General features: G+C 33.8%; 1 protein-coding gene across 1 annotated transcript in view; it reads left to right on the top strand.

Moving 5' to 3' along the window:
- TENM2 (teneurin transmembrane protein 2) overlaps positions 1-26,709 on the top strand; it is a 2,391,334-nt gene that overhangs the window by 111,969 nt on the left and 2,252,656 nt on the right. Inside the window, exon 3 of the mRNA XM_045040340.1 lies at positions 1,722-1,819. The gene's annotated coding sequence lies outside the window, so the exon portion shown is untranslated. The remainder of the gene's footprint in view (positions 1-1,721; positions 1,820-26,709) is intronic.

Below are 26,709 nucleotides of genomic sequence, written 5' to 3'. Positions count from 1 at the left end.
CTTCAAGGATTGGTGACTGCCAGTATTAAGAGATTCTTATTTCCAGTAGTACATGAGAAAGAAAGTAAAAAAAAAATCTGTATGCTCAGCCCAGCATGAATTTACTGTATACATCAGGTACTATGCTAGGTGTTTAAGGATCAAATGATGTATGGGATTTCTACTGAAAGGCACGTTCCAGGAGGGATGATAGGTAAATAGATCAGTGACTAACACCCAGATATAGATGCATCTTTGAGGAGAGGATGATTAATTCCTTCAGGAAGTAAAATAGGGAAGGCCTCCGAGAAGGTAACAGCTTTCAGCAGGACTTAGAAGAATAGAACTTTTCTAGGTGGATTAAAAGGCAGAATGAACCATATATACAAAGTGTGACTGTAGATTAAATGAAGTTTCATAGTGCTGGGGCTCAAAATAAACTGGAAGAAGGTATGGACACTCAAAAGATGAGTCTGCAAAAGAATCAAAAGCCAGATAATGAAGATTTCATCTTTCCTTAAGGCTCTCAGGGTATAAACACTATTGGTGTGAAATTAGTCAAAAGTTGGATGTTTTTAAAAATTTTATTTATTTTATTTTTTGTCGGGAGGAGAGTGTGAGTGCTCCTGCATGTGTGGAGGAGGGGCAGAGGGAGAGAGAGAATCTTAAGCAGGCTCCATACCCAGCACAGTGCTCATGAGATCCCATGACCATGGGATCATGACCTGAGCCGAAATCAAGAGTTACATGCTTGACCGATTGAGCCGCCTGGGTACCCTTGCATGATCATATTTATGTTTGGAAAGGTGCTTCCAGCAGAATACAAAGTGGACTGCAGAGAGGCCTATGTAGGGGTGACTATTAGGGGGAATTTCACTGCACTGTTACTTTAGGTAATGGAGGAAATGGCAGAAAACCTGTAATAAGAGACACAAAGAGATGTTCAGGAGATGGATTTGTCAGTGTTTATTGAACTGATAGAATGAAGAAGTAACTCATATACCTTCAAATTGGTAAATCTTCTAAATTCTTTTTCCTAAGTTTCACAAAACATCATCCCTTCTTACGTTATGTCAGATGACAGTGACTTTTCTGTCCCCTGCTCTGAATTTTTCTAACCGCTAAACATTTCCCTGATACTATGCAATAGAATATGGATCATTTTGTAGAACAACCAATGGCTGCTTCCAGTAGAGCTTGCTGAATATTTTGGGCCTCTCGTGGCTTGATGACACGGTTTTAAGCCACACACTAAAGATGACTGTAGCTACCACTGCCCTCCTTAAAGTTAAAACAGCTTCCAGTATTTTGCCCTAATATTGTCAAGAATCACACTTTTTTTCCCAGAAAACTTCTCTAATTGGATTCGGTGGACCTTGACTGGCTTGTCACAGCTATATTCAGGGTGAAGGTGAAATCTTTGAGGAGTTTGTTCCTGAAAACAAGAGCCGAACATTTCTGATGAAGTCATATTAAGAGTGTATATCTTTATGGAATTTTTTTCATAGTACTTTTCCATCATTTGGGTTTCATTACATATGGCAATTATTTAGAAAAAAGGATTAAAAAGTTTGCAAAGGATATGTTAATACCCCAAATCGTGTGTGTGTGTGTGTGTGTGTGTGTGTGTGTGTGTGTATGTATGTACTTATATTTTTGGAAGTTTATCAAGTAAATGAATAGAAAACTTGAAAACTTTTTGTTTCTGTATCAAAAAGATCTCAATTTTAAATTTGCAACAGGTGGGAAGTTGCTTCTAAAGCTGCACTGTTGATGAGGAATCAGGCACGTGTCCTGAGGAATCACGTCAATTAGAGAGGAACCTCAGTAACTTGGTAAGGTAGGTGCCTTAGGCTTTTAAAATCTAGACAATGTAAGAAGCCATCATTTAAAATAATTACAGTTGATTTTTTCTTGATAAGTTGGAGTAAAGTTCATTCACATTTCTCACTCAAATATCCTTAATTCATATTTTGGTGATGGGGCCATTACCACTTTTATGAGATTTTATATAAAACACACACATGCATACACACATATATACATATATAATACATATTATGTAATGTGTGAATATACACACATATTAAATATAGAAAAGCTTTATCAAATGACTACTAGGCTAACAAGTAGAAAATGTGATCATTTTTGAATGATATGAATATGCTTAATGTTTCAACATCTTGATGTTCCAAATAGAATCATGATATTCCACCATATACAAATAGGAAATTGTGTGAGGCATTTTGACTCTTTTAATTAAAAGAGAGACTCTTTTGGCCTTGGCCTATTTCCTAGGAAGCCACAATGATGTTTTAATAAGTAATGGGATACAGTGTGTCTTTTCATTCATTTACCTAGAAGAAGAAATGTGGCAGGGAGAAACTTAGAAGTAGGACTAAAAGTGTGACAGGTACCGGGCATGAGAAACAAAGCTCCCTAAAGAGAAAGTAAATGTTACAAGAGAGAACGCTATTGGAAGGTGAGCCAATCAGAGCTGGATGTGCTAAATGAAGAGGCTAAAAGAGAGGCACTTCTGACTTCTCGACTTCATATTAAAAAATTCTCCTCACCTTTTACGAACCTGATTCCCTAACAAGCACGTTGACATTAAGTCCTTCATTCTTTAGAAATTTTAATATTTGGAAAGTATATAGAGTATGTCACCTGAAAATGTAAAAAGCAATTGTCAAGATATGGCACTCTATTCCATTTTGGTCAGGATATAATTCTGTTCTTTTTAATGAGTAGTTTGATTATCACTATGGAACTGAGAGAATACCTGAATTTTGAGGTGCTATACAGAAATATGAAAAAGCAAGCGATGATCTTCAAGTAGATCAGCTTCTGAAAGTGGCATTATTTTCACCCATCACTGGCATTAACTTGTTTATTTGTCTTTTATTGAAATGGAGGATGTGAAGGAACTGGACTTTTGTAAAACTTATATGATTATAAATGCTAACTATTACACCTAAAAGTAAGGGCATGTTTATGACATTTTACTCTGTTTTGTCTACACTCTGAAAAACTCTCATTCAAGAATGAATTATAATTATGCACTCAATGGGCTCTGCGTCGGGTTGAATAAGTGCTACTCTGTTGAAAGAGACCAGACTTTTTGAGAAAGTATTACACTGCATTGATAAGAAAACTTTTGTCTCTCTAAACTGAGCCTCATAAAGAGCCTCTTTTAACTGATCTTCCTTCTGGTTCCACGATGGGTGGGTAGGAATGAGGGAGGGGAACTTTTCTACTTCTTTCAAACCTTAAAAATTTTCAGATCTTTTTCTTATAATTTTTGATTAATAGCACCCTTGATTTTGATTTATATTCCCCTATTATTCATTATATGGGAGAAAGAGAAGTCACTTTTTTTCCAATTTAATTTTAAAAATTAGGGCTAGCAGTGATGGAATTTAAAATCAAATTATCCTGTCAGAGTGACAGATAAATCTCAAGAGATTCTAATGAGATTTTCCCCCGGCAGGATTCTGAATTTCCCCCTTTCCCAGATTCCTTCATTCCAGATTTTGACTGTGAGTGACAGTGAGCATCTGTGGTTTGAAATAGGTTGTTATTTGTGTCATTTGATTCTCACTTAGAAATTGAGTTGGCTTCATCACTTATTTGCTTTAGGTTAAAGGGGGAGAATGTATATGCAGATGTCGAGTGAGTTCATCTTTCCCTATGGAAAGTTGTGGGTGACTACCATATACCCAAATTTGATAAAGAAGAATGGATTCACCAAATTCTACCCTTGCCTTTACCCATTACCATACTTAAAGAATTTCTATTATAGAGGTGGTGTCAATATGACAGAATTTTCTTACTATACTGCTCTTTGTGGGTTTTCCCCCCTTTTTTTCATTATCCTCAACTAAATCTCTGGTGCTTTTGCAGTAATGGGTAGACCTTTAGAGTTGTGTATTCACTTAACAATTTGTTTTACGTCATCATGGATTCAGAGATTCTCCATTTCTGATAGCTAAAAAGAAACTAATATTTTCTGTCTTTAAAATATGTGACAAATAACAACTCTTAAGTGAGATCATGGATGTGCACTTTATTTCTCTGCAAAAGAACATCTAAGATAAGCAAGCAGTATATCAAATGACATTAAATAGCTGAATTATCAATTGATAGTTTAACATGCTTGCAGAAAAAAAAGTAGTTGTTATTAAGGGAGCCTCTGCACTAAGATATTGTTGTAGAGTAGAAGGGGCATTGCAATAGGAGGTTAACTCTAGACTGAGCCTGTTCCCTAACTCTGAGCAGGGAGTTCATGCAACAGCTGTAAGTTTTAGCTTCTGCAGATCAGAAGCTAGTCAAAAGCTACAGCTACAATGAAGAACTTTGCTTCTTCATCCTATTTCTGTCTTGCGTGTTGTAGCAATCCCTAAGACAGAGGATATTAACAACTGAGTGTCCCCTGAGAAGCCTGCTCTGGTTACTCAATTATTATCCCAAAATGAGGAATGGTGAGGCTATTAGGTAATAACTCAAAGAACAGATGATGCTCGAAAGGAACTGTGGCAAGTCACCTATGTGTGGGCCCTGAAGAGCTGCAGATACTGTACATTAGTTAAGAGTCTTAATAAAAGAACAGAAGGAAGGGAAAATAACACAAAATGAAGAATGAATTACTTAAGATTAAATAGTTTCTATTACAGAAATAGGCTACATGTAGAGCTAATGGCAGGCATTTTCTACAGACAGATGGAATGCTCTCATCCCCCAATCGTATTGATATGAAATGAAGTCTCTGTTAAGAATCATTTTTCCTGAAACATTTGCATATAAATATAAACATCATTACTAGGGGCTAATTGCCCTGTAGGAAGTAAAATGTGGGAATTAGCATCTTTAGTCGTTTTTATTATTATTTTTTAAAGTATCTCTAACACGCATCATATTTGGTGCTGCATGGCTGCAACAGATAATTACCACCATTAAGAATCTCAAACGCAAAATCAAAACCATTTGGAATGGCTTCCAGGGCAACCCAGCACAGTGAGTAGCCACCAAAATGAGTATATGAGGCTTATATTCATGCATATTCATAAGGGTACTTAATTCGACATTCATAGTAGGGGGCTTTTGAAAGCTTGTCAAAAGAGCAGCCCCAAAACAAGACCAAACATCAAAGGTAAGAAGATGCAGTACATCTCGCGCCCACACACACACAAATATTGCTTGCAGGAGGCAGTGAATAACACTAAAGGAATTATTTATTTTAACTACTCAGAGGAGATGGCAACTTCTACGAAGATGTAAACCACAAGCCTTTGCCTTTATCGTTCATCTTATTGATCAGAAAGGTCAGGAGTATAAGTTATTCAAAGGATGGATCATAGGCAACAATTCGGGACAAATGGGCATGCAGACTTGTGTGATTAATGCCCCTTGCTTGCACAGAATATGAGTGAAAGTGTGAGGGCATGTCTTAAGGACTGAAAAAAATAAGAAGTGTTTGAAAGAATACAACTATGGCTGTGACACTGACTGTATCTGAAACATTGCCCGTTTTGTGGGTACGTCTGTGTATTTCAGCGTACAGGTGCTGCCTTGTTCAACTGTTGTGTTCAGCGGCGATCTTGCTGACATTATACTTTTCAAAACCATTTCCATGACATTCAGCAAATGTTTATTCTGGTGGAACAAATCTGTTAAATTATAGATTAGAAACAGTACAAAGAAACCTTTACAAATGTTTCAGTTTCAGTTTTGCACAAAGCAAACAGCATTATATTTAAATGAAGCACTCCTTGTTAGAATAAAACATCTACATAACATGATACTATGCCTGTTTTTTTAATTCTTCTCCCTTCCCTGGACGGGCATAGATGTCTCAAGTTGTGAAAGACACAGAAGGTGTTGGGGATGATATGTCTTCAATTCCTTTCAAACGTCCACCTCTACAGTTCACTCCTGCTCACCTGTCATTTTCCCATCTCTTCTAGACCCCTTTCCTTAGTTTTGTGCCCCACCCTTACCTTTTCCCTCTTGATTCTCCTCTGTTCCTAGGAATGGTCTAAATATAAAGCAATGACTCTTTTTCCCATCATAGGGGGTCCCATGTCATTTAAGGAGCATTGGCACTGGGCTCTGTTCATTCACTCCTTAACACCTATAAGTAATCATTGTATTGGAAAAATATTGGAGAATTACATGTTAGTGTTTTTAAAAACATTGTTGCATGAATGCCAGAGTGCTGCTAGGCTCACCATGGGTTTCAAGTGACCTGTTTATGGTCCTATTTTAAATCCATAAGTCAAACTTTAAGTTGTTTTATAGGTTAGTGGATAGGAAAGTTTAATGTAGTGATTCTTTGTTGAAGAAAGGTTTATTTTTAGGGCTATATGCTAATTTATAATGACATGAATCATTATTGTTTTAAATTGCCTAAAGAAGCTTTAAAAAATTGTTTATGATCCTTTGTGTTAATAATTAAATATGTAGATGACTCAGTTGAGGAGAAAATTACAAAAAAAGAGAAAACTATCTAAAATGCTGATGCTCTTCAAAATCAGACACTAAAACATGTCAACATGGCATAAAAGATGAATAGAACTTAGGTGACTCTAAACATGCTTTAAAATGTATTTTTAAATGCATTTAAAATACATTGAAACATTTCATAAATTTTGGAACATATTAGAAGGACACAATACATTAAACAGCCGTATGCACAAAAATATCCAGACAGATAAATAAGAATGAAGAGAACCATCAGAAACATATGTGTAATTGCATGCATATAAATTCAATGCATAGAATTAAGAAAATACCACAATCCTCCACAAAAGAAGGATTACTTAATAAATAAGAGTTGAACATATTGAGTATTTTTAAGAGGGGACAATAATTTATATCCTTATTTCACATCATACACCAAAATAAATTCAAGAGGGAAACATAGAAGCTAAAATCATAGATTAATGGAAAGTCAATGTAGGGTAAATTTAAAGCTAAAATCTTATAACGTAATGACAATTTGGATAATTACTTTTTGTGATCTGTGGACTTCTAAGCATAAACAAACTTTTAAAGTATGAAAGCAACAGAGACAATCACCAAGGGAAAGATCAATATACTTGAATTAAGATTTACAAACGTTTATACATGAAAAAGTCATTATTAGCGAAATAAAAATGATAAATAAAAAAACTGGGGAAGTACTTTTCAAAGGTATAGAAGTTAAAGAATTTTTAAAACACTCAGGTCTTTTTTTTTTAATGGTCAATAGTGGTAAGGAAATTTCAAAGTGTAAGAACTACAAAAGAAAAATAAGCATATGAAAATAGTTGAACTTCAGTTATAAGGGAATAAATTTTTTAAAAAAACATAAAAGTGCCCTTATTTTTGGTATGGTTTCTTTTTCTTTTTTTGCTTTTTGCTGTATAACATAACCAACATTCTAAAAAGATGAAAATTATCTCTCTGTGTTTTGGGAGACATAAGCACTCTCACAGACAACCAGTGTGTATGTGTAAATTAGCATCAACTTTCTGAAAAACAGGTTTTACTACCATGGAATGAGAGCTTGACAATCTTCTAGAAAAAACACTACTAGTTAAAAAAAATCCTGTATAAATGATTAGAAATTCAGAGAATTGCATAGAAGAAGGTACTGCTGTAACCAAGAAAAACTTCAATTATTTTTACCCTCTGCATTTTTAAAATGTTGCTGTTAATCAAGTAGCATAAACAATATGTTTTCTCTCCATATTTACACTGACTGGAAGTGGCTTGTCCCCACCCTTGATTTATAATCTGCCTTCAGATTCGCAAGGTCTATGTAAGTGTCACAGTGATTTCTTATGAAAAATGCCCACGTCCTCCAAATTAGTCAATATAGAGAAAGACGGGGGAGCAATCAGGCTTTTGTGCAGGGAAGAGGATGGTGTAGATGTTAGAGGAGTTCCAGCTCAAAATCACCTTGGGGCATTACAATCTTAGCAATACAGGAGAAAGGCATTTAGCAGCTGATGACTGTGTATGTCTGTTCAGCTGGTAGCATTTATTCATGCCCTATTAATAGCATAGTGAGGTGCTTGGCTACCAACAGAGCATCATTAAGCGATAAGTCAAACATAGGCCATATGTATGGAAACCACGAATGTAGAATAGGAGAGGGGTGTGTGTGTGTGTGTGTGTGTGTGTGTGTGTGTGTGTGTGTGTGTGAGAGAGAGAGAGAGAGAGAGAGAGAGAGAGAGAGAGAGAGAGAGAGAGAGAGAGAAAGCAAAAGGCACAGGGGTAGGAGACATGTTTATTCTGTCTACTGTTTTGCTGCAATCATGTGACACACATAGTGGCTAAGCATTACATAGTTTTGAATGAATGAATACTTCTTTTATGGACTAAATTGACTTATGTATGCATAGGATTTGAGCATAGAGAAAGGGAATAAAAGGGGAAAAAAAAGCAAAGAAATGATAAGGAACAACATGAACAGAGGTAGAGAGAAGGCATTTGTGCTTAAAGTTTTTGAAGGAAAAGAGAGAGCTGATCTAGCAAAATAAATTGTCCAAGGAGCAATCTGTAAAAGGTGCAGTGACCTATTTTAATGATGAGATTACTGGGCCTTATAGTATGAGTATCTTTAAATTTTTAAAATCATATCCAATTATTTTTCAAAGTGATGGCATCAGTTTTCATTCTCATTTACAATATGTATATGAGCTCAGGTGGACCCACAGCCTAACCAGTCATATTTCTTATTTTTTGCCAATCTAATAAGTAAAAAGCAAATGGCAAATGTTCTTCTCAGGACATTTATGTCCTTCTAGTCACTGTACATAGTTGTTCATTTTTGGTGTTATTCCTTATGGCAAAAAGTTGCTTCTGAAATATCAGAATTATAAATCTCATTGATGTCTATTTGTTAAAAGCTCTTATTAGATTCTCTACTTTAAAAAAAAAGCTCTTATTAGATTCTCTACTTTAAAAAAAAACAAAAACTGTCTTTCATTCCCCACCACTTTTAGTCTCCTATGTATCAATTTTATCTCCAGTTACAATAATGTTTCTCTAGAGCTGCACTGTCTGATAGGGTAACCACTAGCCTCCCATGGCTATCTAACCACTTTAAATTTTTTTTTTAAATGTTTTTATTTATTTTTGGGACAGAGAGAGACATAGCATGAACGGGGGAGGGGCAGAGAGAGAGGGAGACACAGAATTGGAAACAGGCTCCAGGCTCTGAGCCATCAGCCCAGAGCCTGACGCGGGGCTCGAACTCCCGGACCGCGAGATCGTGACCTGGCTGAAGTCGGACGCTTAACCGACTGCGCCACCCAGGCGCTCCACATTTTTGATTATTAAATTTTTTGTAAACGTTTATTTATTTTTGAGACGGAGAGAGACAGAGCATGAATGAGGGAGGGGCAGACAGAGAGAGGGAGACACAGAATCGGAAGTAGGCTCCAAGCTCCGAGCCACCAGCCCAGAGCCCCTCGCGGGGCTCGAACTCACGGACCGCGAGATCGTGACCTGGCTGAAGTCGGACGCTTAACTGACTGCGCCACCCAGGCGCCCCTCTAACCACTTTAAATGAAGCTTAGTTTAAACTTACATATAAAGTTAGTATAAAAAACACATTGCATTTTTTAACAGTTTGTACCAAAAAAGGTAAATTGTTGATTAATAATTTTTATATTGATGACATATTAAAATAATAATATTTTGGATATATTAAGCTAAATAAGATACTAATAAAAACTATTTTACCTATTTCTTTTTTTTATTCATGTGATGAATATAAAATTGAAACTTACAGTTGTGACTTGCGTTATATTTTTATTGGAGAATGCTGCTCTATAAGATTATCAGTAAATACCTTTCCAAATTCAACATTTATTCTCAATTCATTTGTTTCTTCTCTCCTTCTTTCCTTCTGTCATTCTTTCCTTCTTTACTTTCTTCCCTGCTGCCTACCTTCTTTGCTTCCTTCCTTTCATTTTACTTCAGTCGAGAAGGGAATTTGTGATAACATTGTGTACCCTCTACATGAAAATCTGCCTAAATAAACTTGCATCTTAGAGCTTTTACAGCCTTCTATACTCTATCATTCAATTCAGGTCTGCTCTTTATTATTATGTTTTTAAATTTGTATTCATTTTTATCCACAAGTAATTAAATGTCAAGCCTAACTCAGAATGAGGTTTTATAAAACTATCCTAAACTCAAAAATCGTTTCTCAAAGTTTTCTTCTTTCATTGCCAACATGCTTTCAGTATAACATAGAAGAAAGTGTGGCAAAGGGCATTGGAGACATTTAGCAAAACCAAGGGGTGAAATGGGCAGGGCATTGGACTACAGGCTTGAATGATAAAATATAGGACACGCAGTTAAATGAGAATTTCAGATAAACAACAAGTAATTTTGATTTTATTATTTTAATGTTGTTGTTTAATTTCCATTTACAACAAAAATGTAAGGCATGGGACACACTTATGATAATTTTACACAATCTTGTATTTGTTACTTACCTGAAATGAAAAGTTTAGCATCCTGAAGTTTTATTTATTAAATCTTTCAATCCTGTTGGAATGAAGACAATCACCATCATTAGTCTCCTTGTGGGTGGGACAGGGGAAATGATGGGATTTCAGGTGCAGAGAATTGAGGTATCTAGTTCTTTGCATGCATTTGTTCATTGTTTTGTGTAAGGTCCCCTTTCTTTCTTTCTTTCTTTCTTTCTTTCTTTCTTTCTTTCTTTCTTTCTTTCTTTCTTTCTCTCTCTCTCTCTCTCTCTCTCTCTCTCTCTCTCTCTCTCTCTCTCTCTCCTTTCCTTTCCTTTCCTTTCCTTTCCTTTCCTTTATTTTCTTTTTCTTTCCCATTCATTCATTCATTCATTCATTCTTTAGAGATGCCTCAGTCCCCATCTTCCTTCTAAGCTTTTTGAAATGTACCTGTTTTTAGCCATGTGATTCACTTTTTAAGTAACACTCTGCTTCCTTCAGTTCTTGGTCCTATTATTCAAGTCACCCGTCAGTAAGGCCCAGTCAAATAACACATATGTTACCTTTTATGATATATAGCCTTGCTTGGGGACAGGGAGTATATGATAGGTGAGATATCCTAATGTTTCAGCATCAAAATAATGTTTTTGTTTTTTTTTAAATAAAGAAATTCTAAATTTTTTAACTGACTAGGCATATTATTAGTTATTTAAAAACATTCTATGCTATGATGAGTATCACCACTGAAATGCAGTGGAAGGACAGTTTAAAAATTTTCTGCCCCTTCCAATATACTATTAATCCATTTTTAAATATGAGATTTCTCGATGGATATGTGAGTTATAACTGATATATTAGAATAATAACACAATCCCCTCTCAACTAAATAAGTCAGTATGCTCCATATACTATTTTTTTAAGTCCATACTGCTTATTTTATCACTCAGTTTTATGCTTAATCATATACAGCCTTATATCACTAAACTCTTTTCAAATAACTACATTTGATTGAAGGACAATAACTTGAACCTGTCACTCCTTTCTATTTGTGATAGCTCACTATATCTTATGAAACACTGATTAGTCATAAAAGACTTAATTTAATTTACCTGCATGGTTATTAACTAAAACAAAGTTAGAATGAGAGCTTAGATTTTAGAGCCAGAAAGATTTGAATTTTAATCACAACTCTTTTGATGAAAATCATGAGACCATAGACAAATTGCCCAATTTACTTCAGTTTTTGTTTTATTTTTTATAAATGTTTCTCTCCATAAGAGCAGATACCTCACTGGGTCATTGTAAGGATTAAATGTAATTATATTATACATTTAAAGGTCTTAACACAAGCCCTGATATATAATAAGCCCTTAAATTTTAGTCTTATTACCAATGATAATATAATTTTTATCTCTTTTAAATTCATAGACTTACTAAAGAAGACAGGACTAAACACTTTGCATCTCACATATCTTTTTTTTTTCTTTCTTTCTCAAGGGTAATTCTTTTTCTGTGGCCAACATAAGTAGTGAATTATGGGTTTTACCAATATGTTAATCACATTTTTAGAACATTACTGAATGTGACGTCATATTGACTTTCCTCAGCAGGATTTCACCGGTTCAGTATGGTTAAACAACAAGACCTCGTGATTCTCCTTGTTTCATGAAACTTAGCAATATTTGAGTCTGTGATTATGACTGATCCTCTAGAAATAGGGAGGATGACTCTATAGCTCTGTATATTTAAATGAAAAGGTGTAATATTAAAAAAGAAAGAAGTGGAGATTGTCCTTACGCATGTATAAGTAGAGAAATACATCAGATGAATAAGCAAACTGCACAAGTGCAAAGGTATTTAAGACAATGTGTGAATTGTTTTATTCAGCTTTTCTAAAATCTCTACTTGCCAATTTTACTATATGTGAGACAAATAACTGAAACTTTTGGCACCATTTATCAAAGAATGTGCATTGGAATGCTTTCATCACTGTTGACTGTAAGAATTATATGTGTTTCTAGTCTTATTTGGAGACCTTTTTGTAATGAATAATTTGAATACATATAAATATTCCACGTTTCTGCTGAAATGAAACAAAATTCCCTAGTGTATGTGTTTAGTTTCATTCCCATAGGATGGTGAATATGCATTGTATATATTTATAAAGTAAATTATATGCTTAAAGATATAATAGCCCTTGCTTTTAGGCAGTTGTTTTCTCTAAGGAGTTCAGCACATTTCGTATTGACTTTGGAAAAAAGAAAAGTCCTCATTCTTGACTCACCATACTACTCCAGGAATATTTCATTATTTTCAATGATTTTTTTCTTTCAAAAGCATATAAAAGATTGTAAGAGGTTTAAGATGGGACAGAGAGAAAAAAAAGATGTTTCGTGCATCGAATCAAAGGTTAATTCTTTAGATCAAAATCTTTAAGCTCTACAATCACCAAATAAGCATCTAAACCTTGGTAGAATGCTGATCTTCTAGATCACAGCTATCTCTAATAAGATATAATGTTAATTAGATTTTAAATGTATTTAAGGAAATTATATTTTCAAAAGATCAATATTTTCTATTTGGATAAATAAATATGAGATTTAAAAACTATGTCATGGCTCAGTTCTTTGGGCTCTTAATTTTTATGTACCATTCTTATTGGGAAAGGTGCATTTCAAATAGGTAATCTGGTAAAAATGAGTTTGATTAGTAAGTCCATTTGTACACTCCTCCCTTGTAACTGAGGACATGCCTTTGCAAGATCCCCACAAAACTAACTGCTCCATGTGGCCATTAAATACATGACATTTGTAACCATGGAAATGTCATCCTGAAATATTGAGATACTCTAAATTAGTATTTTCCACACATTGAGGAGAAACCAAGGATCAGAAAGATGAAATTATTTGCAAAAAAAGTGTGTATTATCATGGTTAAGAGTATTCACTGATCTGTCGTCATGTTTTAAACCTGAGCTCTGGCACTTTGTAATCTTGGGCAAATTGACTAACCATCTTGAAGCTTACTTTCTTTATATGTAAAATAGAGCTAATAATAGTATTTAGAAGCTTATTTTATACTAAAGATTACAGTGGAAGAAGAATACCATGTCAAGGAATTTTAATAGAAATTTGTATGTTTGAGGGTTGTCATAAACGTCTGTTTTCCCATTTGGAACTAGTGTGGAGTTGTTCTATCTTATGGGCCACTTCTGGTTCCATTTCTGCCTTCTGCTTAATCTTTGATCAACTGAAACTGTGCTGTGAAAAGTGCTATAGCATAGCGGTTAAGCACTCAGACTCTAGACTAGTCTGCAGAGGCCTGAATTTTAGTTCAGCCATGTGGCATAGGGTAGTTACCCTGTGACTCAGTGTCTTTACCTAAACATAAATGTAATCCTGAAGTCTGCATCCTAGCATTAAGTGAATTAATGTATGTAAGGCACTAAGAACAGTGGCACACAGCAAGTGATGTGTGAGTGTCAGTAGTTAGTTGTTGACATACTAAGAAAAAATGTGTGAATTGTTTTATTCAGCTTTTCTAAAATCTCCATTTGCCAATTTTACTATATGTGACATAAATAACTAGAACATTCTTTCCCCTCAAAATTATGAATCATGTTCTGTTTTGTTTTGTTTTAACAAATACATACGCATCAATTTTAATTTTGAAGTAATGTATAAAAATGACTCCATTATTTTATCTCATTTTGATAAAATAATCTAAGAAAAATAATTCTTATTACATGTTTTGTTAAAGTTTTCCAATTACTACTCAAGATAGTAATCACAATATTCCCATCACTCCATCAAGAATAAATGACCCAATCAAATATTCAATTACTCTTATAAAGACCTGGGTAAATATTGTTGCAAATACTCAGATTCTCTGAGCGAAGTCTGTGAGAATAATAAGTGTATTTATGTCCATAAAGTTACTTTACTAAATCCTTCCATTTTAAGCCAAATATGGTTTAGTTGTTAAGGAAGCAGATTATGCTTTTCTGTATACTTTAATCAAAATTAACTATATTCATCTTATACAGATATAATTTTGCTAAGATAGAAATTCAACCCACATGTTTTGTCACCAAGTGTTTTGGTTGACTTCTGTACGGCAAGGAAGAAAACAATTTTTTTTGTGTCGTGGTAAATGAATAAATAGTCTTTCTATTTATTAGAGTGGACATAATAGAATAATTATGTATTCATGGTGGTCAGTTTTCTATAAATATTGGAATCCAATAATTACTATAAAACTGCCTGTTATTTACTCATTTGGAAGACTTAAAGGAGCATAAATATGCATGAACAACTTCTCGAAGTCAAATAATATACTGTTTATTCGTCTTCCTCTTTGTGTTGCTTTAGGAATATTTTGTGCTTTTAAAAATATATCTGCTACCTTCATCACCTTGCCCTAGGTGGTGATTAAAGTGTAGTTTTGATACAGGTACAATTCATTTATGATAGTTCTTCTCTTCTAGACAGTATGATCAGACATTTCCTTTCTCCTGTCTTCCTTTCCTTTCTCCTTCCTTCTAACCTTCAGGATGGAAACAACAAAAATTTGCCAACCCTTTATCTCTCATTGTTCTCTCTTTTCCAGTATTATCACTAGCTAATCTGACAACAAAAAAATGTATAGAAGTATTACTGAAATAAATCCCCCTGTCCCCCACCCATGTTGTTCCAGGTCCTGGGTCACAATATGTTAAATGGATTTCTAGAGATAAACCTCAGTTGTCTTCTCCCTCCACTTGATCCTCCAGGTTTGGCAAGGAGGATCTCATATTAAAAATGCAGATTTCTGTGAGGAAAACATTTCATATAGAACAGGAGCCATCTGTTAGCCCTCATATTTACCCAGGTTGGTGTCTACTTGCTTTGTTTGCTTAAAAGACAGGCTTTGGTTTCAGAAGAGTTGAATTTTCATTTTAGAAATCTAAGGAGTCTTTTCTGAACTTACATCCTACTTAGCATCACATTAATTTACAAAGCATTTCTAGAAATAAATTGCTATGGAATTCAGAAGTACATAAGAGTAATACTATAATTACAGAAAGCTAAAGATGTAATACAGTTTACCCAACAATTTGCTGAGTATAATGATGGAAATGCTCACAGTTAAAAAAAATAGTGCTTGGCTCATTCAGCTAGTCTTATTTGTATATATGTTAGTGTTGAGTCAGATCCTCCAAGTTCAAGAGCTACATTAGATTTTTTTTCTCCCTTCTGTTTGGATGCAGGATCACTCTTCCTCAATGTTTCCCACAAGGCCTCTGATACTTGAGTGACATAGAACAAACCACCAACCTACAAGTGCACATAGTCCCTCTACCGCAAGGATTCCCAGGAATCTGGAGTAGAAGGAGAGGATATGACTTTTTCCTCTATTGCACCTCTCTGCCTCTTAAGGATTTCTACTTCTTCCTCTCCTCCTACTCCTCCTCCTCCCTCCCGTCTCTCTCCTCCTCTTCTTCCTCCTCCTCTCTCCCTTTTTCTTCTTCTTCTCTTTCTCTTTCTCCTTCTCCTTCTCTGTGGTAGAAACATTTAACATGACAGCTATCATCAACACATTTTTTAAACTTTATTTATTTATTTATTTATTTATTTATTTATTTATTTATTTATTTATTTACTTACTTACTTACTTAGAGTGTGTGTGTGTTCATGCACAAGTGGGGAAGAGTCAGAGAGAGAGAGGGAGAGAGAGAATCCTAAGCAGGCTCTGACCTGTCAGCACAGAGCCTTAATCCCAGGAACCATGAGATCATGATTTGAGCTGAAATTGGGAGTCAGATGCTTAACCAACTGAGCCACTCAGACACCCCTATCCTCAACCAATTCTTAAGGGCACAATATGGTTTTGTTACCCGTCAAAACAATGCTGAACGGCACGTCTCTGTTCATCATGCATAACTACAAATACACTTTGAACAGCACATCCTCAATCCTGTCTCCTCCCATTTCCTGGCAAACACCATGCCTATTCTTTCTTTCTATGAGTTTGATTACTTTTTATTTCTCATGTAAGTGGAATCATGAAGTATTTGTCTTGTGACTGGCTTGTTTCACTTTACATAATATGCTGCAGATTCTATGTTGTCACATATAGCAGAAACTTGCTTTGGATCTTTAAGGTTGAATCAGATTTCATTGTATGTGCATAGTACATTTTCTTTTTTTTATTTACCCATCCATGAAATTTACATTGTTTTCATGTCTTGCCTACTGTGGATAATGCTGTAGTGTACAGGGGAGTGTAGCTATATCTTTAAGATCCTGATATCAATTCTGTTGAATATATACCCAGAAATAAGATTGGTGGATCTTAAGGTATTTGTGTTTTTAATTTTTTGAGGGATCTCCATACTTTTTTTTTTACCACACATTTTTCATTTCTAACAAGAGTGTACAAGGGTTTCAATTTCTCCACATCATCACCAACAGATGTTGTCTTTTTTTTTTTTCCTGTAATAGTAGCCATCCTAACAGGTGTGAGGTGATATCTCATTGTGGTTATTTTTTGCATTTTTTGATGATTAGTGATGTCTTCATATCTTTTAATATACAATAATGTCATTTGTATGTCTTTTTTGGAGAAATATCTCTTCAAGCCTGTATTAAAATTAGGTTATTTGGGTTTTTTTTAATGAGTTTTAGGAGTTCCTTTTATATTTTAGATATTAACCTTTTTGAATGTATGGTTTGCAAATATTTTTCCCCCATTTTATAGTCTGCATTTTTACTTTATTGGTTGTTTCCTTTGCCATGACAGTTGTAACTAGCTTTGAGACGAATTGCTAGTTAGAGAGCTCTAACAATAGGGACTAACATATAGTAAATGGATAAACAGTTTCCTTACTAAATGATCACTTTAAAAGTAGGGAAAAGAATGATCACCATATGGCTCAGTCGGTTGAGTGTCCGACTTCAGCTCAGGTCATGATCTCACCTTTTGTGAGTTTGAGCCCATGTCACGCTCTTTGCTGTGACAGCTTGGAGCCTGCTTTTGATTCTGTCTCCCTCTCTCTCTGTCTCTGGCCCTCACCGCTTGTACTCTCTCTTTCTCTCTCTCTCAAAAAAAAAAATATAATCACCATGAACGCAATAATATTGGGTGTTCCATCTTGCTTTTTATTAACCAGTATTCTCTGAATGCTGTCTGTGAAGTAGATGAAAAAAAAAAAAACTGAGACTACAGCCCCTATAAAAACTAAAGGTAACTTTAAACATGCCCATACACCATGCTTCTGGAATGCCTGTTTGGAATGGGAACTTTGGTAGAAAATACAGAAATAATTCTCACTTCCTGCTCTGAAGATGGCAAACAATAATCATGACGATACTGATAGTGGAATCCTGATCATTCTCTTCTAAAAGGATCTGGCATTTTTTAGCATGTTGTCATTTTGTATGTAATATAGCGTCTTCCTGTACAGTTATAATGAATGCATATAGTGCTCAGAAAGCAAAAAACTGAAATCGTATTAAGCTTCCTAAAATTTGCCAATATAATCTATCAAACACACTCATGATTTTTTAAAAAAGTATATGTAGCCATTTCCTATATTCTGACTGAATAGTGTATTATCTCTTCACATAACAAAGCTTTTGTAATTTTTTTTCAATAGGAGTAACAAACAGGTAATTAATTTTATTCTTCTAATGTGGGTGATTTTCTTTTAAAAAGCTAATTTCAGCATCACAACTTGCTGTAGGCAATGCCATGTAAATATTTAGAGTGTTATCAAATATGATAAAACCTTTCATATTTAAGATGCAAGATTTGGAAAAAAATGCCGCAGATTGGCTTCTGGCTTTTTATATTTCGAACCTTGTTCCTTTGCCACCATCCACAGAGTTTTGGTGCCAGATTTTGTAGGACATGTTCATTTCAGCATATAACATTTAATCCTTTACTTTCAAGTCATAATGGCATAGTACTCTTCAGGGTTATTACAGGAAACCATTTCTTCACAGGGACAGGTAGGAATAACCACTATCATGGAAGTGACAACAAACCAAATAAATAAATTTTTCTAAACCAAAACTAAATGTATCCTCAATACAGCCTCTCCTTCGGTACATTCCCAAGATTCATTTGGTCACTCTAATCTATACCTATAACTGTAAGAGTTGGAAAATCAGAGTGAAAATAGTTATAGAAGAAAATAGAAGAGAAGAAACGCTTCTGCGAAGAATTATGGATGGAATGTCATGAGGTTATATTCTAAGAGGAGCAGATCTGGTAAGTCAGAGAAAATTTCTCCCAGTGGTACTTGAAGCTGAAACTTGAATGATGAACTCATTGCTAGTGACCCAGTGATGGTGGAAGAGAGGGATGAAGAAGGTCCCAGGCATTAAGGATGAAGATGGACAAAGACTTTGAAGCAGGAAAGTACTAGAGTGAATTGAGAAACTGGAAGGGGATTTGGTATGGCTGGATCTCAGAAAGTGAGGAGTAAAAGGGTATCCTGTTTGGTCTGAGTAGGTCACATCAAGGTTGTTTTGTCGTTGTTGTTGTTGTTGTTGTTTTTCTGAAGAAAAGGGGGAGCCGTTTGGAGTTGACATTACAAGATTTTCATCAATCTCAGAATACTGTGAATACAGTATGGAAAATGGATCAGAGAGGGGAGGCACAAATTGATGCAGAATGTCCACTAGAAAGCTATTGTTCTCAATTAGGGAGAAGTTAGCCCAGGGTCAATAGTAGTAGAGGTAAAAATAATTGTTACTTTTATTCATTCTTAGCAATACTGAATTGAACTAGATTTTGCATCTATTATTTTTCCTTTCTAGTTCTGATAGGCATTGGTTTCTAATTGATAGAATGTTAGTAAACATTACTGAAATATTTGAAGTTTGTATTTTTTAACTATTAAAATCTTATTTTAGGATTTTGGACTATAATTTAAGGTCAAACTATTATTTAATTTTATGAAAGATTTAGCATTTAGGTAACTAATCAAGAGCCATTGATTTTTCCAGATTTATACTGAGAGGATACAGTATAAATATTGCTGTTTGCTGTGATACACAAGAATGAGATGGATCTTTGGAATGGGAGCAGTCAAAATTTATGATTTGTAAATATTTGGTGCTCACCTTGCTGGAAGGGTGCTTGGTCTAGAATGTAATAAAAATACAGATATCAGTTGCTGTAATTAATTAGGCTTCTTCATGCTAAATTCATCTATTTCTATCTTCCCTTCTTTCCCTTTACACTTACCTATTAAAGTGTTAATTTCATTATAATTTATTTTCTCACATGTAATCTCAAAAGAGGTGAATCCTTTCAATTCAGGCAAAAAGAAAACATTTTCTATAACTAAATGAAACTACATTTGAAACCTCTTTGAGGCTCATAAATGTCATTTTTCACTTGTTCTATTTCTACTATCTCTGCATGAAGCTCTATAATACCAGTTTGTAAATGGCATTAATGTATACACATTTTCACCGAATTCTTAGTTTCCAATCCAATACCAGTTCCCCAAATTAAGAGCTATGTCCAAGGCTCCTTGTTCATATGTGTCTCCACTGATGTTGAAATTTCTCTTCAAGAAGGTCTTAACATTCAGTAATTAGAATGTCCTGGGATGGAGTAGGGCTGGGCTACCTGGCAACATGAACAGCATTTAATTTTGTTTATGTCAGGGGGACTTACCCTCTCCTTCTATCTCTGTCTCAACATTACATTTTTCTTCTCTTCTGAAAAAGTCTGTCAGAAAATACAATGAAATTCAAGAAATGGATTGACCTTCTAAATCATGAAAGGTCATGGAAGATGTGAAGATGCCAGGATTATCACAGAGCAGTTATATCTCTCCCTTAGTGAGATCCTTTATAAGATCTCTGTTGTGTTGGCCACAGTAAATATGATAATAATATCAAAAAGATAATGTTAATTCTTAACTACAATACCAATGAAAACAGTGTGCGTTAAGCATTATAGATATATTATCTTGACAAAACCTCGGAAATATATACAACCATTGTCTCCATTTTAAGGTGGAAACTGAGGTCTTGAAAAGCAATGCAAGGTCTGCTGATGATTAGGTCACAATAAAGGGTGCTGAGGGAAATGACGTGATGAGCAGCAGCCTCACAAAATTGTCCTCTTCTATCTACCACCCTGAAGGCCCATTCATTCTCCCAGTCATTTTTCTCTTACTTTGACTCATCTTAATTTCATTTAAATTTATTTTTATAATATCTACATCACATTTTATTTTTAAAATTCTCTTTAATAGACATGCCTTGCCAAGCTTATCATTATCAAATTTAAAAAGCCAATTAGTTGATGGACATTTAGGTGATTTCCACTTTTTGCCTATTTTGAATAATACTACCCTGAACATTCATATACAAGTTTTTGTATGAACATATGTCCTCAGTAATCTTAAGTGAATACCTAGGAGTGCTTTTGATGAGTTATATGGTAACTCTCTTTAGCTTTCTGAGAAGCTGCTGTTTATCAAAGCAGGTACACCATTTTATATTGTCACCAACAATACATAAGGGTATAGTTTTGCCTCATCTTTGTCTATACTTGTTATTCTCTTATCTTTTTGATTATGTCCATCAATTGATGAATAGGTAGACAACATGTGGTATGTTCATACAATGGAAAACATTCAGCTATACAGAGGATGAAATGTTGATCCATGCCATATCAGGGATGATCCTTGAAATATATGCTAAGTAAAGGAAGTCAGATACTATTGGTGACATATTATAGGACTCCATTTATATGTATTTCCAGAATAGGTGCATGTGTGGTTCGCAGAAGCTGGGCCAGGGAGGAATGGGGAGTGACTTCTAATGGGCATGGGGCGTTTACAGAATGATGAAAATTCTGTGAAGTAGATAGTGATGATTGGCTCCACAGTCTTATAAGTATACTAAAACCACTGACACATAAACTTTAAAAGGTAAATTATATGTTACAATGAAATACATCTCTGCAAAAAAGCCAATTAGGCTTCTAATTCTAAAATGATAATGATCATAATGATAATCATAATAACAACAGTAATTGTGGAGGTTGGGGAAAGAAGACAGAAGACAGGGAAAAGGGAAATAAAATGAACATTTATGCTTTTTTTAGTACGTTTTCTTAACAAATCTGTTTCCTTTTCTGGTAAATGATTCTGCCATCCACTAAGTTACTCAAATTAGAAATCTCAAAATGATTGGTCCTTCTTTCACTCAACATAGTACATATTTTTACAGAATTTAGTGTCTTTGGTTTCAGAGGTTTTGGTTTTTGTTTTGTTTTGTTTTTGTTTTGTTCTTATTCACTGTTCTCATTTCTACCTTCACTTTCATTACCATTTAGAGTAACTCTGGGCACCTGGGTGGCTCAGTGGGTTAAGCAACTAACTCTTGATTTCCGTTCAGGTCGTGATCTCACCAACCATGAGATAAAACTCTGCCTTGGCCCTCTGCACTGACAGCACAGACTCTCTCTCTCCCTCTCTCTCTGACCCTCCCCCACTTCCATGAGGATGTGTGCACACTCTGTCTCTCTCTAAATAAATAAACTTTAAAGAAACTCATCTATTAATCATGGCAGCATTTTCCTCCTGATGACCTTCTCCTCTATTTCCACGCTCTCCTATATTCAAATCTATTCTACAAGCTGCCTTTATCCATTATTCTACCATAGAAGTCTGGCCATATCATTCTTCCAATGATGGCATTAATGATAACTGATATGATACAGTGAACCCCTCACAAATTTGCTGAAATCTTCCTATGTAGGCTCATTTTTAAGCCACTTCACTCCTGCTCTTCCTACCCTTGCACACCTATTTATACAGTACCCTGCACATCATATCCTCTTTTGTACTGCTTTACTTTTGATCATGTTGTGTCTTTTGATAACTATTCTCTTATTATTTGTATTAACCAGTGCACTTAGAGATGCCAGGGAGAGAAACATATCTCAGAATTATTTAAGAAAAATAAGTATTTTGGGGAAAGGCAAGTATAAAGAGGATTTTAGACAGACTTATATGCAGGGACCCAAACAGTACCTTTCCTAGTTTCTCATTTCTGCTTCTGATGGAAGATGCGTATGATATGTAAGAAGGTAGGTAAGTAAATATGTAGATGAAATATCTTTACAAATAGACAATATCAAGATCTCAAGAGAAATTGAAGAGGAAGAGGAGACGTTAGTCAGTTTGAGCCTCATACTCCTCAGTGAACACATCTCTTTGGAATGATGGATGGGGTTCTGAGAGGTTAGTCCAGATCATGTGCCCACCTCTTAAACATTGTACTCAGGTATCATGAATGACCAAGTGGTCGGCCTACTAAGACAAAATGGAGTGAGAGGGAAGCAGTTGTTTAACAGCAAACTTTAAGTGTATATACTCCTATTCTTAGCTGTTATATAAAATTAGGCTTATGACCCACTGTGAATTAGTTTTTATTAAGGGTGTATAGAAAGCTTTGAGGATTTTTTTTTTAAATGAATATCCAAATGTCTCAGTAACTTTTGGTAAAAGCACTTGCCATTTTTTTTTTAATTGTGTGTGGGTTATTTTTTCTTCCTAGACTTTATTTAAATTCAATTTAGTCAATGTGTAGTGTAGTATTGGTTTCAAGAGTAGAATTTAGTGATTCAACACTTACATATAATACCCTGTGCTCATCACAAGTGCTCTCCTTAATGCCCATCACCCGTTTAGTCCATCCCTCCAACCATCTCCCCTCCAGTAACCCTTAGTTTGTTCTCTGTAGTTAAGAGTCTCTCATGGTTTGCCTTCCTCTCTGTTTCTATCTTATTTTATTTTTTCTTCCCTCATTTATTTTATTTCTTAAATTCCACATATGAGTGTAATCATATGGTATTTCTTTCTCTGAGTGACTTATTTCGCTGACCATAATACACTCTAGTTCCATCCATACTGTTGTAAATGGCAAGATTTCATTATTTTTGAGCACTAACATTACATTGTGGCTTTTCTTGATTGGATTGTTCTGTCCTCGGTATCAAAAATCAGATAAGAACATACATGTAGGGGCTCTATACTGTTCCACTGACCTATTTATCATTTCTTAATTGTTTGATTGTTAATGTCTTGTAATAAATTTTACAGGCAGGTAGTTCAATTCCTTTTACTTCTACTTTTAATATTGCTTCAGACATTCTAGCTACTTTGAATGTCATGTGAATTTTATAAGTAATTTGTCAAAATAGCTAACTTGTCAGAATAGTAATTGCTGCAAAATAACTTATTGTGGTTATGATTGAAATTGAATCTATAGAATTATTTAGGGATAATTGACATCCAAACATTATTAACTCTCCTTATAAGCATGGTATACCTCTTCATTAAGTCTTAAAATTTCTCTCTTGGATGTTTTTGAATTTTCACTATCACAGTCTTGCATATATATTTGAAACTTATCCCTATTCATTTGTTTCTTGATGCTAATGTAAATAGAATATCTTTTGAATTTTATTTTCTAATAGTATGCCATTCATATATAAAAATATTTTAATCATTATATTAAACTAACATACTGTGATTTTGCTAAATTCACTTATTCTAGGAGGTGTGTTATAGATTCCTTAAGATTTTTTATGTAAACAATCATTTTATGTGTGTATTTAGAGAAATTTACATTTTTATACTGTTTGCTTATTTTCATTGTTATAATAGCTAGATATTCCAGTACAAAGTTGAATGGAGAGTATGAGACCGGGTATGCTAGTTTGTTTAAATCTTAGGATGAAAGTATTCAATATTTAACCATTAAATATGTAATCTAGAGGATTTTTGAAGGTGCTCTTTTTAAGGCTGTGGGAGTTTATTTTTCTAGTCTGCATCTTGTTTTTAAATCATGAATTCAGTTGAATATTTCTAACTCCCTGCGTGTATTGAAATGAATCTACAGATTTTTTCAATTGTTTTATTAACATGGTTAATTACACTGATGAATTTTTAAATGTTAAATTAACTATGTGCTCCTTGGATGAATGACAGCTGGAAATGATGTGTCATACTTATTCTATATTGCTAGATTTTATATGATGATGTTTTGTTTATAAGACATTAGTCTCTAAATTCTTTCATTTAAAAGAAATTGGTATCAAGTTTTGATAATTGGATTAGGATATCCTTGAAAAATGAATTAAAAAATGTTTCCTGTTCTAGTTTTCAAAAGCGTTTTTATAAAACATGTAATTATTTTTTTTTATTAAATATTTGGTTAAATTCAACAGTAAAATTATCTGGACTTGGACTTTTCTTTGTAGGAATTTTTTTTAAAAGTTAAATTTATTCAATAGGTAGAGGGCATTCAGAATTCTCTGCTATATCTTGTTTGTTTTAGTAAGTTGTGTGTTTTTTTAAGGTGTACGTTTTGTGTAAATTGCCAAACTTCTTGGCATAAATTTGCTTATTATCCTTTTAATGTCGGCAATCTCTAACGATGCTCTGCTTTCATTTTCAGCGCTGGTAATTTGTGTTCTCTCACTTCCTCATTCTTGCTAGGTGTTAGTCAAATCCATTAGTCTTTTCAGTGAACCAACTTTCGAATGTAAAAATTTTCTCATTTGCTTGCTGTATTTAATTTATTGATTTGTGTTCTTTTTACTCTCTTTTACATACTTTGGCCTTAGATTATTCTTGTATTTCAATGTTATCAAGAGTTAACCTTAGATTTTGATTTTAGGCTTTCTTTTAGTTTCCAACATTAGCATCTTAATGCTATAAATTTCCCTCCAAATACTGCTTTAGCTGCATCACATATAATTGGATATATTTTTTATAATCAGTAAGATTTATTTTCTCATTAACCCATGTGATTTATTATTTGATCAGTAGCTTATTTAAAAATATGTTCTTTAATTTCCACATATTTGGGTTTTATTTTCTAAGACATCTTATTATTTATTTCTAATTGAATTTTACTATTGCCAGAGAACATACATTGTATGATTTCAATCCTATTAAATTTATTGAGTATATTTTATCACCCCAAATATGATCTGTCTTCATTGATGTTTCTGTTGCAGTTGAAAAGGATGTATATTCTGCTATTTATGTAAGAAGTATTCTATCAGTGTTTAGTAGGTCTAGTAGTTTGATAGCATTATTCAAATCTTCTAGATATCTTCTGGCTTCTTCTTTAATTGTTCTTTTAATTTTTGAGAAAGGATTGTAAAAACCTGCGAAATGATCTATTTTTTTAATTTTGTCAATTTTTGCTTTATATATTATGAAGGTCTGTTATTAGTCAAATAAAAATTTAAATTGTTATATCTTCCTGAATAATTGACTATTTGTCATTTTGTAATGTCCATATATATCTTGGGTCATACTAGTTTGCTTCAAATAATAGCAATATTTATATAGGCCTATAACTTTCTTATGCCTACCATCTGTATTTCATATATATTTTTCCCCATCTAGTAAGGTTCAATATATCTAATTGTATATGTCAATTTTCCCTTTGGCATACAGCATGTTCTTAGACCTTGGCTTTTTCCATTAGTATATGTTATTTTTATGTACGTGAGATTTTATATTTCTATTTTACATCTTAAAAACATTTTAATTTGTTTTGTACTCTTACTTTTTATATTTTAAAATTTATTTTACATTTTTTGATTCTCCTTTATCCTTGTTTCTCTGTTTACCTTTACCTGCATTATTTTTTTTATTAACTAAACATTTTTCTTTTGAATTTTATTTTGATATGTCCATTTGTTGTTGCATTCAATTTTTAGAGTTTCTCTAAAGATTACGGTATATTTCCTTCACACTTTGTAGTTTACTTAACATTAATAATGTATCAGTATATATAAAATGTAGAAAAGTTTCAAATATGTAGGAATATTTATTCCATTTCTAATATGTAGAATTATATATGCATCATATCAATAGACATTATAAAACTAATATAATATTAAATTTGTTATTTTAAATAATATTATGTATTTTATAGAAACTTCAGATGAAGACATAGTGTTTTAAAAAATTTACCTATATCCATCATTTCTGATTCTCTTTTTTACCTACATTCTAAAATGTCATGTGATACACCTCTTCAGTCTGAAAAAGTTTCTATAGCTTTGTTGCAGAGAAAGTCTTTGGGGCACAAACTATATTATTTTATTTTAATGGAATATGGCTTTGTTTTAATTTTTTTCATATATTACTATTGCTCCATATGCAATTTTGGGTTGACATTTTTTTCCTTCCAATATTATATAGATGTTATTTCATTGTCTTCTC

The sequence above is a fragment of the Felis catus genome, chromosome A1, assembly GCF_018350175.1.
Source record: "Felis catus isolate Fca126 chromosome A1, F.catus_Fca126_mat1.0, whole genome shotgun sequence".
NCBI classification, from domain to species: domain Eukaryota; kingdom Metazoa; phylum Chordata; class Mammalia; order Carnivora; family Felidae; genus Felis; species Felis catus.
This window is presented reverse-complemented; position numbering and strand designations above follow the sequence as displayed.